Source organism: Pseudopodoces humilis, chromosome 6 (genome assembly GCF_049639895.1).
Source record: "Pseudopodoces humilis isolate 2021_Gansu_Grassland_sample_001 chromosome 6, ASM4963989v1, whole genome shotgun sequence".
NCBI classification, from domain to species: Eukaryota; Metazoa; Chordata; class Aves; order Passeriformes; family Paridae; genus Pseudopodoces; species Pseudopodoces humilis.
The window spans coordinates 59,968,955-59,983,617 of record NC_142205.1 but is presented as its reverse complement, the minus strand read 5'-3'; the positions used below and the strand labels follow the sequence as shown (position 1 = coordinate 59,983,617).

The window sequence follows — 14,663 nt, the reverse complement described above, 5'->3', positions numbered from 1 at the left end:
GCCTTCTTTCAACATTTGTACCTATCGCAATGCCCTGGTTAGAAGTGTGGCGCAATCTGTAGGTTCTGACCAAGAAAAGTGCCAGAAATAGCATGTTTTTATGACCCAAAATTACTTGTCAGGCATCAAGCATTATTATGGTATTGCATACCAAGTCTGAGATAATAATTTCCTGATACGTGGCAGTAATTGGATTTTTTTTTTAATTACTTTTATAATTGCAGTTCCTATTCCAAAACAAATCCCTATTTCCTACTTGTCCTGCACTGAAAATCAGTTTCTTCCTGTCTTTCACTCTTTTCCATTCACTGTTTACTTGCATGTTTGTGCAATTTTAAGATGCCTATCTTGCACTAGGAGAAGTATTTTAGGACCTTGGAGATCAACAAGAATAAGCAAATCCAGGAATTGCATGAATCTATCATTTGGTTTCTATCAAAAGGAAGGCAATTTCTTAATTTAGTCTTAGTCTATTCTGAATGAGTAGGTCACATGCATGCGTGAATTTTTACTTCTGCTCTCTCCTATCCTTCCTCCCCATTCCAGATCCTCCAGAAAAATGAGCAGAAAAATGAACAGTGACTTGATATGTTTGATTCTTTTATTTTATTTTTTCAAGGCAACTTCTTTTCCCCCTTTTTTATCCTCTGAGCACTCTTGATGATTCACTGATCTTTCACCATAATGAGCAAGTACCTGGGTATCTCTGTGATGCTCAGACTGAGTCTAGTCAGCAGCACAGTGTGCATATTTCTGGCCATGTTGTGCCTTTCTGTTGTGAATTACAAAAATGATTGTGAGAGAAAAATGGTGTCACTGATAAATAAGTGACAGAAAGCCAATAAATTCTGTGCTCTGCTATTAAAAATGAATTCTCTCATCCTAATGCAGCTCCCCTGGGCTTTATGTGACTCTCCTACCTGAGCTTAGAGTTACTTTTAATCTAAATGACAATTTTATAGAGCATCACACAGAGGCATTAAGCAAACTTGGGATGCATGGTAAAACAAACTTCATATGAAGCTGATCTCTTGTTGGTTTTTTGGTTTTTTTTTTTTTTGAGAATGCAAGTCACATTTTTTTTACTTTTTATTTAATTAACATTTTGGATCCCTATGAAAACTAACATAATAATCTTATGGAATCTTATTAAAGATAGACCATCCAATGAATGTCACAGTTTTAGGTTGCCTAACATCTCCCATTATAGTGTTGTCTTAGCTAAATCATGGTTTAACTGGCTAATGACTTTTGATCCTGGATATCTGTTGTAAGCTGTGTGTGAGAAAAGGAGTAAAAATGAGAATTACTGATTTGTTTAAGCAAGATGTCCTTCTTTGTCCTCTATCCCTGTTAAATTGTTTCAGTAGCAAGGCTGAGAGAACCTGGAAGGTATTTCAATGTTTTTCAAGAAGAGCCTTTGGGGGGGGAGTTGGGGGGAGGTGGGAGGGAAAATCTTGGTCTCAGAAAGAAGAGACTTTGGGAATATTGTTCAAATTTGAAAACAATAGAAAGTTCCTGAATGGGACAGAATTAAATATTTAAGTCTATTAACAGCTCAGCAGTGTAAAGACAAACTTTTGCACTGTGAGTGTTTCGTGCTTACAGAGACTAGCTAACAGTTTCCCATTCTAGGTAGATTTCAGTGTTACGCTAGTGGCAGAATAATAATGCCACTTTCAACGCCAGTATTTGATACTTTAGATGAAGCAAAACATTATTAGATAGCTATATTTTTTTCCTTCTCTTTGTAGTCACATGCATTTTCCCTCCTCTCTGTCTTGTCTAATTTTTATCAGCTCAGTTATTTTGTTGAAATAGTGAAAGAAGATTGTTGAGTTGTATCTAGAGTTTTGATTTTGGGCATTTTTTAAACTATATTACAGTTTTATATTCTATTCTGAAGGGCTAGTATGTATTTGGGTAGCAAGAGTAAATTATTTATAAGTCTTTACTTAATTATTTGAACTAGAGCTGTCTGCCTTCAGTTTGGGATGTGCAAAGAAGATACCCTAAAAATAGAACTGCTTGAATTGAGTATGCGTGTGAAAAAGTAGGGCAAAAAATGTAGAGCTTTTCAAAGATACGTGTTTTGTCTTGGATGTCAAATTCCATGAAGTTACTTTTTGGTATCTTAATGTCTAAAAAAGAGATTGCTCAGTGAAGCCAGAGTCCCAAGTCAGATCCTGACTTCTGTTGGGCCAGCTGAGTCAGTGACTTACTAGGCCATTGATTTGGCATAACAAGGTCCAAAGCCTTATTGCCCTGACATTGCCATGCTGGTTTTCCCATTTTGCATTTACATTTTAAGTGAGTATTCTGGCAGTAGAGTGAGATGTATTCAGGAGAGTTTTGGATGCTTGGCCCAGCAAAATGGCCTGATAATCAGGGCTGTAAATGTGTAAAGCTGCTTCATATTAGTTGTGTGTGGTAGTTTGACGTTTAGGGAAAGAAGTAAGAACCACCCACGGAAATGATTTCTTTGAGAGAAGCTGCTGGGAGCTTCCTCTGTGCCTGAGACAGGCCAATAGCTGGCTAGTTCTGAGAACTGACAACATTTTGCACCATTAAAAATTAGATCCGCCTCTGTGATTACCACCTTTTAAAAAACCCCAAACCTGGGACCTTCTTTCTCTTTGTTTCTAGCCTTGAAAGGTAGCGGAACTTTGATGAGACCGGCCCTGCTTCCCCACGGGCTGTGCAGCCTGCGGGGGGCTGGGCCGGACCCCGGCGGCTCCCGGGCGGGAAATGGAGGCTGAGGGGTGGCAGAAGCCCCTTCCCAGGGGAGCCGAGCCCTCCCGGGGAGCCCGCCGAGCCCTTTCCAGCGGCACTGCCGGGCCAGGCTCGGCTGAAATTCTGCTGCCGCTGAGTTTCACCAGAAAGTGCCGGGCAGGGGAGGAGAAGCCATCGGCCCGCGGTGTGCTGCCTCTGAGGGCTGGCCTGGCTGCTGAGATCCCAGTGCAGCCCCCGAAAATCATCCAGCATAAACTGCTCTGGCCGCTGCCCTGGCAGAGATCACATAACCATCCGCAGGTCTGGACAAGAGACCTTTCACTATACAGATGAGACCTGAAGAACTGATTTTACCCCCAGAGAGAGAAAAGAGCGATCAGCACATAGAAGGACAACATGAAAACATCAAGGTCAGTAAAAGAAGGAGTCAAGATGGAAGAGAGATGAGGAGATGCCGAATGGGGCTGAAATATTCTTTTAGTAGGGCCATGGAGATGGACAATGATATACAAAAATACCTCCTTTAATTCATGAAAGACTATTGGGGGGATGAAGTATTCAAGCTGTAGATGTGAGCAGAGGCATCCATTGATGAAGCCAAGCAGATGCTGGAGTAACTGTGATCCCGTAAGATCGCATGAGAAGCTTGAACAGAGAGAGAGATGAGAGTTGATGAAGACCCATTGCCTCCAGAGAGAAAAGGAAGAAAACCTCTGTTCCCAGATATGATCACAGAGACAGATAAAGAGAACTTTTGCCTTTGAATAACTCATCCTTAAAATAATACCCCATGAGTTCATGGCCCATGGACACACCTCTGGGAGGGGTGTGAAAATGGGAGGAACTGTCACGATGGCAGAATTTTTGCCTGGGCAGCTGCTATTCATAGAAATGAAAAGCAATGAGAAAACTGTTTCTTGTGGAGAAGTCTCCATGTCATGAGAAGAGAAAACTCCTCTCCCTACAAAGACTAAAAGACTGTTGGTACTGCTTTATCATCCCAGGTTTTGTCTCTGTATGGTCAGTTGGGAAAGGAAAAAGTTGGGTAGGGGGAGGAAAGGTTTCCAGAGGTTTTATTCTGGTTTCTTAATCTTGTCCTGTTAATAAAGTTTCTTTGTTCCTTTTAAGTTTTAAGCCTGTTTTTCCCATCTCCTAATCCATATCTCACAACAAGGAATGAGTAGGTGCCCTGGTGATTTTTTAACCGGCGCTAAAATCCGCCACATTATGTGGTGCATTGTCCACAAAACTCAAATTGGTGAATCCAAACCACTACAATGTGTTAGTTGTGTGTGTGTTTAATATTTAGATTTTCTCATTACCTTAATCTGTCCAATAGAACAAATTTTATTTGTACATGCCTTATGTTACTTTGAGGTTGGATGCTCCTGGCTTTGTTGAATGAAGGGCATTAATTACTCTAGCATTTTTATATTGATAACAATAAACAGGGCAGGGGACTGTGCTTTGTGAGCTCCACTTGATTGTACCTGGTGAAGAAGCTTCTGCTTTGGAAAAGGCAGCTACTGATGTTCTGTGGAGCTTTAAAATTTTTCCAATGTGATATTTATTAACTGTAAACATGTAAATTGTTATATGTAAACTTCATGTTCTCCATGAGAGCTGTTGTATAGAATGCGTAGCATATATATGTAAAATTTAATAATGGAACATGGCTCACAACCTGCTGGATAGAAGTGACATTAGTGTTAGGCTTAGAGCTAGCAGTGTTTTCTCTCCACAATTCCTTTTAACCTGTGGGGTAGAAACCGCCTGGTTTTGGTTTCTGTGAGTGGCAGTGTAAGAGTGATAGCAGAGTAAGCTGATTAGCATGATTGATACTGCATGTCAGGGGACTCGCATAATGGGCTACCATTGAGATTGAATTGTGAAACCACACACAGATGAGGTAATCTCATTAGATGATTAAAACCTTTATTGAGTCTACCAGATTGCAGAGCTTTCAGTTGCATTGCTGTTGGGAGCTGATGCTAAGTAAGTGTAGTGCTCTCTTTCGAGTGATGCTGAAATGGAGATCTTGCTGGGTTTTTCTCCTGGATAATAGTTGCAGCAGCTGGAGGCTGATGAAGAATGTCCCGTATTTCTGTGTTTAAAAGTAAGGTTCTCTAGGATTATGTCGTTTCCTCTTAAAATCATTGTCAGCCTTGTGCTAGTTTTATCATTCTCCGCTGTACTTTGTGAAGTTCTGTACTATTAATGTTGGGAGGATATGTGTAACTTCCTATGGAATATTGCAGTGTATGTATCACCGTTCTGTTTTTGTAAAGTGTCTGTGTTTTTCCTGAAGGTTGGTTTTGCCTTTGTTGTGAGGTGTAGTGTGTCACTCCTTATCCTCTTGCATGTCCTGTTTACAAGCAGTGTGGCAGGTAGCACATGCTCACACCAGAGCTGGTGGTATACAGAAACCCCACCTGACTTCTTCATGTGCTACTTGTTTTAAGAAGCCAATTGAAAACACTGAATTTCAAATTAAAAGTAATATGCTTGATTAGTCCTATACTTGAGCTTTGCTTTTGCTAGCAAGCTACAAAATTTCTAATTCTGGATCTCAAATGTTACAATATTCGGAATGCAAAGGTTACTAGACCAGAATTTTGGAACATCAGAACTGCTATTGTGAGATTGGTAGTGAGCACTGTTGCTGTATAATCAGATTTTTCTGTATTAAAAAATAGTCCAGTTAATCTTTTGGGCGCTTGGGTACAAACAGAAGAAAGATGTGTAATTTCCATTGTGTGTCCTGAGCAGTTTGTCCATTTGTTTTGCTTACAGCAAGTACTGTGTGACACTAATAAGCACATCCAGTGAGATAAAAGCACACATATTTCTTTTTTCTCAAGGGAACCCCAGCAATGTGTTATCTTCTGAATTCTGTTGTCAAATGTGGTTTATTTATTTATCAGTTCTGCAAGGAAGTGACATTTGTCTAGGTGCTGTTTTGGATCTGGTGTCAGAAAAAAAAAGATCACCACAAAACCAAAAATCCACCACAAGAAATCATTCTGGTATGTGAAGAAGTGAGGCAATATATACACTGTGAAGAGAATGTTCTTTCATGTGTATTTGCTAAAAATAAAGTCACAAACTTGTAGAACTTAGGTTACAGACATCAATATTTTGTGGATTGTGATGTGCGGAGCAAATGCACATCAAGTTTTCAGATTTAATTTTACCAGCTTTCTAAAAATGACATAGCTTGATGATAGGAGACATCATCTTGTGATTGATTTTAAAATCCAGGGTTGTACTGGCCATCAGTGTTAGGCAAATTAGAGGCAGGCCAATAATTTATATATAATTTTATATATATATGATTTGTATGCAAAATCAAGTCAAGTTTCCTCAAATACCAAATACTTAATAAATCAATTGACAATTGTTCTAGATTTTTGTATTATGAAAAAAACTTTTGAACTGTTCACAAAGTGTTATTTTACTGTAGTTATCTTTCTATGATGTAGACTGAAGTGAATTGACTCTTAAAATATCTGGTATGTATACTTATGTAAATATTTTCCATTTCAACTTTAGCTTGCTCTCAAGTATGAATTATCTCAAGATCTCCTTTTTGGAGACCCTGGTCAAGTCCTGATGCTTCCTGAAATGTTACTCTATTAATGGCACTACTTTGCAGTTACTTTTTACTTTAAGGGCAAACCCAGGCCTTGTTATGCAGCTGCATTTTGCCAGTGAAGGACCTGTTCCCCTGAACATGTAAAATTATGGAGTGTTTTCATTAAACAAGGCAAGTGTTTTGATTATGAGGATAAAAAAAACTCCTTTGTTGGTATGACTGCAACCCAGATATACTCTTTCCAGAGCATCTCCTGTGAATGAAGGAGAGAAAATCACAAATGAGAGACCTCACAAGACCCTTTCCAAAAGGAATGAGTTATAGGCTTTACTTCTTCATGCAGCTTTCTTCTTTCTGCATGTTGGATGTGCTTAGAAAATGAACTCCAGGGATGATATTTCAGCCCTGTTGGCTATTGGAACAGATTAGTGATTTCAGGATCACCAAGACAGAATGTAAGCTAGGGAGATTAACCCATGACTGTATTTGTTAGTCTGCCTTTCTTATTTAAAACTTATAACTCTCTTTCTGCTTATATAAGCTGGTTGTAAAATGGCTGAAAAATCCATAATCTCTCTTGGTTCAGATATACTTGTTTCAACTCTGTATCTGTAAACTGAGTCCCCTGGAAAACATCTATAAATAACCTGACTCCAAACACCTCTCCTGACTGAAGTGAGGAAAAAAAATATTTTTAATGCCATTTTTTAGATAAATGTTGGGTAGAGTCAAGTGCCTGAGCTGTTGCAGAAGAGAGGGGGTATAAGACTGAACCCTCCTCCTTAGAAAATGAAGTGGAAGGTCTAGATTACCCAGAACATGTTGTTTGTCCTTATTCTTTATTCTCAAAGAAAACGAACAGGTTTTTTTCTGTGGGCTAAAATTTTGATTATGTTAATTTGTGCTTTGCCCACCAGTCTCCTTTCAATGTAGGAAATCTATATTCACTGTTTGTTTCTTTTGCCTTGGGTTAAGCCAGGTGATTTAAACTACTTGACTGTCTGTCTGTATGAAATGTTTAGGAGTTATTTTGCTAAGCATGAAGCAACTCTTGAGCCATCTTTTTTTTTCTTTTTCCAAGAAACTTTCCACGTTTCTTAAAATAGCGTGTTCACAACATATTTTGCTCCACTGTTTTGTGCTGTTTTCTTCCTTCCCACCTCCCGTAACAGCCTGGTGGGTGAACCTAAGCAGCAGCTCATGCTCTACTTCTTTGCTTGTTTCTTTTGTAATGCGTCTGCTGAGTTGGCTGGCCTGCCTCCAGAAGTGGATAAGTGTGTTTATACATGCAGCCTAACAATAGTATCATAACACCAATTTGTTTTACCTGGGCTGGAAATAATCTAAATATTGTGAATCAAAGAGAAAGCAGTCATTTGTATATGCCTCTCTACCCTGCCAGCTCATTTCTGTTGAGTGTGATAAAGTCACTGAAACTTTTCTTACATTTTGTGGGAATTTTGTCAGTTCTGTCATTGTGATGTGATACCTTTTTTAAGTGCTGGGAGAAGTTCAGCTGTACCTTCTCCCCCAAGCTGAAACTGATGCTGCCAGGCAGAAGGTGATTAATTTGTAAGTCTAGTTCAGGCACAAGATGTTGCAGAAAATCATCTATCCCTGCCACCAGCAGGAGGAATTTATAGTATAGCAAACCATTAAACTATGCTTTTATTATAGTGTTTGAGCAGAGTTGTAAGAGGTAGAAAGCATACAATAAATACTGGTTATGCTTATTTATTAGTCATGAAGTGACTAACAGATTGATTTATTAGCATGTTTTGGTTAAATTGCCAAGACATTAAAATAAATGTTTTTTATTGTTACTTCGATTCAGTGACTTTCATCACCAAAATAATTTTCCTCTGGATTGAAACAATTGGGATTGTGTCTATCAGTAGCTGATCTGAGCAGCTCTAGCAGCATTTATACTATTCACATGCCATGGGGCCTCATGTTCTAACATTTATGTTTCTGAACCTAAACACTCTGGTTATATCATCCCATTGTCCCATCCTCAGCATCTTCTGATTTTCACTAGGTGGTGGTGTACTTTTGCTTTAGTAAAATCTGAGTTGACTTATCCAATCTGCTGGAATATGTCTTATTTTCTGTGAAAAGTTTTTAAATGGGAGGGTAAGGATGGACGTTTTGGCCATTCTGGCACATCATCTTGTTACCAAAAGTGAGAATGCCTTTGTTTCCACATCACTCAGCCTTTGGCCTCTCTACCTGTCGAGCATAATGAGTGCTTTCAAATCATGTAGTAGCTCCAGTGAAATGGCACCTGCCTGGCTGGAGGCTGGAGCTGACAGCAGCAGTACAAATAAAGTGACATTAGTAGTATCTTACCTGCGCAGTCAGTGACAGTGAAGTTACAGTCACTCTGCATCACTGATTTCCAGAATTCTGGTTTGACAGTGTTATTACTGTTCTTAGTTAGTTTCTCATGATTCAAGCTGTGAATAAGCAGCTTCAGTGCTGTGGCTTTCTGGGAGAAAGAGGCTTGCAGCAGAGGCAAAACAGCATGTTCAAATTTAAATAATCAAATTAGTTGTGTGTCTAACTGAATTCATAATAATAATATAGGTTTAAGAGGTTGAAAATTTTGTACAAGATACTGTACAAAATTAAATCTTGTTTCTGATTTCATGCCTCTTGTTCTTGTCTCGAAGCTCCTTCCATTTTAAGGACTAAAAAATGGTCATTTTTAGAAATAGAATACACTTTTTCAATGTCATACAGATATTGAAAAACAACCAGTTCCATAGCAAGTCATTATTACTCATTACATTATTATGGGTTATTATTACTCATAAGTGGCTCCAGAATAAAAAGAGTTAAGTTAGGAGTTTTTGAGATAAAGTACCTGCTGAATTAAGTTGTTTTGTCCATTTGAGGTTATCCGCTTTTAAAAATGTCTTGAAACTTCTGCATGTGTACCTTATAATTCTGTTAGATGACAAACAAAATGTAGAAAAACATGTTTTTCCCTTTCCAAGTCACATTGTTCCTGAAGTACAGGCAGTGGTAAGAGCTTCCAGTCAGTAAACAAAGTAGTTGCCATTTAGGTGTATAAGAAAGACAACAAAGTAACAAGTAGTCCAGTTTTAGCATTTATTTCCTGCCTGTAAGTTAAAAATTAAACATTTTTGTAGTGAATGAAACCAGTTATGAAACTCTCACCAAAAAAAAAAGGTGGAAAAAACAGTTGGATAATGCAGTGCTTGCTTTTCATGTCAAAGAGCAAAATGTAAAAATGTGAAGTACTTTGCAGATCAGATAAAGTAGGGGGTAACACTTGAATCTGCTCAAAATCAAAAAAGAAATAATAAAAATCTGATGGGGTTTAAATCCTCAAAGCAGTGTTGGTACTTTAGTAGTAGATTTTTTTTCTTTGAAGTATTTTTAATGTTTTTCTCTATTCTGTGATGTGCTCTGATACAAATGAATAAATGAACAATCTCACTGTACTGAGCAAACAGCAGGCTAATTGTTCACTTCTTATTAAGTGCACAGAGGGGGAAGGGAATAGTTTGTGGTGAGATCAGTAATTTTTGTTTTTCATGAATCTCTTAGTTACTCATCAGATGGATGCTGTTATTAAAAAGAACAAGAAAACAACCTCCATAAGGATAAATGCTTAAAAGAAGAAATCTTAGCAGTAAAAGATGGAGATGGATGGTGATATTTAAAAGGTCTTGAGCTTGTGGGCATTTCCTAGATTATAAGGATGATCTTACAGGGCCTTTTGCCTCATCTTGTTCTTTATCCAGAGAAATGCCTGGCAGGAGAATACATTTTTAGTGAATTTAACGTTGAAATGATGCCACTTAAATTATTTATCCTTAGATTATATTAAAGATATTTGTATTCATCATCTGTCCAGATGCACAAAGCATGACTTTTCTTATGCTTAGATGAAGCCTTAGATGTGGGATACTTTTAACTGAGCTAAATGTGAAACACTTGGTAAACTAAATGCCCTTTGTCTGGTAGGTGGTGAGATGCAGGGAGCTGTTCAGCTGGAGCTGCAGCACAGCTGTGGTATCTGGCCTTGGAAATGAGGTCTAAGAAACAACTTCCTCCTTTCATAATACAGCTACATAAAGATATTTTTATTTTTCTCTGTTTACTTACTTTTTGTGATATCATGTTTACAGCAAAAGAGTATTAGTCAAAATGATAAGAGCTGTTGAAGAAAGATTCCTCCCAGCAATTGTTGAAGGAAATGCTTCATTTTTAGAGAAAATGACATAAGGTTTCCTATCTTTTCATTTACTTAAACTTAGCATCCAAACTGAATTCAAGGTGAGTCTGGGAAGAAGTATAATTATATGTCACCTTCTAGTTCTTCTGCTTTTGCTTTTCCCCTCTCAAACATGCTAACCCCCAATTTTTTAATTTTCATTTTATTTTTAATGAAGGTTTCATGGACCCTGGGATTTGGCCATTAATTTTAGGCCATTGTGTGAATGCTAATACTTAAAAACCTTGCTTCCTCTCAGGGTTTATCAGTTGGAAGCATCTTCTTTTTATCCCATGTGTAAGCAAAGACCTCTCTGGATTGATGATTTGATCTGTATAATGGAAAATCTAGGCAGGATATCCTTTCTCTGTTATTCCTTGGTGTGATGGCATCAGGTTGTGTCTTAAAATGGGGGAAGAGGAGGATCCTATTAGCAGACAGAGTGGTATCAAGGGACTCTTAAACTGCGGGCTGGCTGAGGACCTTGTATTTACTTTCCTTGTTGAACTATTTGTGCTTCGTGCTACTCCTCTAACATGTCAGTGGTGGCTTGTGCTGCTGTGCCCAGAAGCTTGCTTGTGTGCTGTTTGAATGTTTTGTATTTGGAAGTTGTTCTTGAATACCAAGGGCTGTGAGGGGCTTCTCTAGTTATTTTGAGCTCTAGTAGACCTTAATGAAATACTGCATTGACAAGGTAGATCCAGTCTTACCCTGCAGAAATGCAGTGCCTGAGCTTCCCCTGCCAAGAAATGAATGTTTCTGTTGTAATTCTGTTATTAAAATGCCTCTGAAATGGAGCAGTGCTTAATGTGTAATAATGGTGCAGTGAGTGCTTGATAAGTGTGTGCAGTGAAAGTTGATAAAGCGGTAGCAAACGTACTCAGAATTATGTTGAAACATTAATAATGTTGGAAAATTATTATGACCTTGCATTTCAGCATACTTGTAGCTATTCCATGTAATACTCATAGCTTGAAATTTTGCTTGGTTTTGCAAGGCAGAGGATGTTACCATCCTCCCTGATTGTGAGAGAACCTGTGCTCAGGAGCAGGAATCTGTGTAAAAATGACACTAACTCTTTATCCCAGCCCCTGCCCCTTCCTTTATACAGAAAACAGTGTAGCTCTGGTGCAAGAGGTGAGTCCCTCTCTGAGTTGGTGCTTCTCTTCATCTGACTGTGATGTCTGTGTGTTGTGGTGTAACCACAGAGGAGGAACCTGGGACGTGATTGTGGCTTTGCAAAATAATAGTCATCAGGTACTTGGGGTGTAAGGCGAAAACCATTAAAACTAATGAAAATAAATGCTGTAATTGCCTATTTGGACTTTGGAATCTGTAACCTTCCAATGTTTGTGCCAAGCTATTGGTACAATTTAAAATACATGAATTTTTTACTGTTGCTGAAGATATCTATGGGATCATTGCTTTGGCTTTTATGTGAGGAGTCAAGATCTTTCCTTCTACACCACAAAGTGCATCTTGGCTACTTCAAGTCAGCAAAAGTCCTTTTTGTATTGGCAAACTGATCTGTGACTTTCCAGCACCATGGATTAACTGCAGTGTTTAAATGGATGCTTGCATTTCTTATAAGAATGTCTTCTAATTTTATGGGACATTTACCTATTTCTGATCTAAAAGCTCAGAAAAATAGAAGTTTTTTAAGGAAAGATAAAATGTTCTAAGAAACTTCTACTGCTCTTGTTTACACTGCTGGAAAACTAACATTATATATAACAGCCTAATGACAATGACTTAAACAGAAAATCTCAACGAATGCAAGCATTTGTACCTCTGTGCTCTTAATAGTGCCTACTAAAAAGGTAAAAGTTTCACAGTTTTTAGCCCCATTCAACCTAGGATTTTGAACTAACATTTTAAGTCTATGTAGATAGTGTGTTTTAAGCAGCTTTTGAAAAACCAAAGCAAGGGAAGTTCTTCAAATCTTAAGCCCACCCCTCATGTATTAAATCATTTGAAATCTTACAATTGCGGTTATTTTCAGTCCATTGTGTCTGCTTCCTGTTGGTCAAAGGTTATGAGGATAGGGTGGTGTAGAGTGAGGTGGGAAGCCAGCAGGAAAAAGAAAGCTTTGCTTATTTTGGGGTAGACAAAACTACAGAAATGGCCACAACATTGCTTAAATTTTCTGAAGACTTGAAGAGGTAAACTAGTCAAAAACTGTGTTCTTGATGTCATTTATTTTTCTGTTTTGCAATTTAGGTATGGGGAGAATGAATTGGAATGAGTAAACAGGGGCGTCCTTAAAGAATGTTATCTTTGTAAGTTCTTTTTTTTGTTCAAAAAGAACTTTCATTTTGATTTACAAGTTAACTTGGTGAATTCTGTTTCTGAAGCAAGAGTTTAAATCTCTCTCTACCTGTTGTTCACTCCTATCACTAACTCTAGAAAAGAAAAACAAGAGAAAGGTTTTGTGCCACAAAGTGCAAACAAAAGCTCTGTGATATCTGTGATGTATTGCTTCAGTACATCGTGGGTATGTGTTAGGTGTGTTAATACAGCCATCTAAAAATACAGTTTATCTTAGTATTTGTGCTGTTACTGAAGAGCTGTCTGTAATTCCTTGTCTGTTCACAAGGCTGTGAATTGCTTGTGGTGGTTACGTTCCACAAAGCTGTTCATCCTAATACTGCGAGAGTATTGTTACAGTCCAGGAAGGAGTAGAAAACTTTTTTATGTGAGCTGATGAGAGCTAGAGGAATGTTTTGGAAGCTAATCCAAGTAATTATATTGAAGCATGTTAATTTTCAAGTATCCTGGTGTGTAGTTGAATTTACTATTGGTATTGCAATGTTGCTGGTTTCTGAATTTCTTAACCATTTTGTTACTGCTAGTGAGTTAATTGAATCTAAAAGTATTGTTTGCATTGTTGGAAAAACAGTATTTTAGAATAGAAATAGTTTCTATTTTACAATAGAAACTCAGGGTTAAGGAGCATAGCAAAAGGAATTTTTATATCATAATGTCTTGCAAATAATTTGGGCTTTGTGCTTGTTTATTTTGAAATTAATTTTTCTCAGGAGTTCTTCAGGTCAGTTCTGCTGAGAAAAAACTGCTAGAGCCTAATTGGTAAATATTGTCAGCCATGTAAAGTGAGAATGTATTTTTCAGACAAAATAATATAATTCCTTATTAATTCATCATTCTCTATTGAAGCTGGCGAAACTGATGCTACTGTAGTTCAAATCCCCTTTCTTTTTGTAGTGTGTGCAAAGCACAGGGTTTAAGCCTATGATTATTTTTTGAAGAGATGATGTACAGAGCACTTGGCCTTCTGTCATATGTAGAAAACTCCTGTATTGTTTGCAAAATGAGCATGCTTGAGTGATCCAAACATAAAGCAGTGACACAAACACGTGTTGTATGGTCATTGCAACAGCAGTGTCCTTTAGAGGATCCAAACCCCTGTTTAGGAATGTCATGTTTTTACAAAATTCTAGTCTCACGTCTTTTTTTTTCCCTTGTGTATAAGTCTTTCACAGATGATGAAGATAGATAGCTACCTTGGAGAGCAAGAAGGAAAAGAAATTCAGTTTGTGCAAAATATTACAGGAAGGACTGGGCTTGTAATCTGGAGAAATGGGAATTTTCCCCCAACTTGTTACAAACACTGCTTCAAAACGACTGTCCTCCTGAATGAATGGAATGAGTGGATAAAAATATATGGTGAAATAGTTAATCCCCAGCTGTTAGAGGGCAAGCAGCTGTTGATATCAGTGGAGTGTAGGCTTGACTTCTCAGCTTTGATTTTTTTCATGTCTTTATTAAAACTAATTTTTTTATTTTTCTGCATGTTGCTTCATGCAACCTACACCCATGAGCTTAGTGAAATCCAAGTCAAATGGCATGGCTGGTGTCTTCTCTGCCTTTTGTTGTTAAGGGGGTCCTGTCAGCATGGTGGTAAACTTTGTGATAAGCAATTTACAGAGACTTCTAAAAAACAGGACAGAGCCTACCCCAAATGATTTGCTTTCTTAGATGAAGAGTTGTGGGGAGAAGTGACTTCTAATTAAGAGCTGATGAAAAGACTGAAAAACTTTTATGAAAACCTCTACAAACAAACCTTTGTCT

General features: G+C 37.9%; 1 protein-coding gene across 9 annotated transcripts in view; it reads left to right on the top strand.

Annotated features, from left to right (window-relative positions):
- The window catches only part of GAB1 (GRB2 associated binding protein 1), a 106,159-nt gene that overhangs the window by 34,543 nt on the left and 56,953 nt on the right, over positions 1 to 14,663 (top strand). Inside the window, exon 1 of one of the 9 annotated variants that reach the window (XM_088056466.1) lies at positions 12,707 to 12,736. The exons of the other annotated variants lie outside the window; for them this stretch is intronic. The gene's annotated coding sequence lies outside the window, so the exon portion shown is untranslated. Of the gene's footprint in view, positions 1 to 12,706; positions 12,737 to 14,663 lie in introns of those variants that run through there. 9 annotated transcript variants of the gene reach the window in all.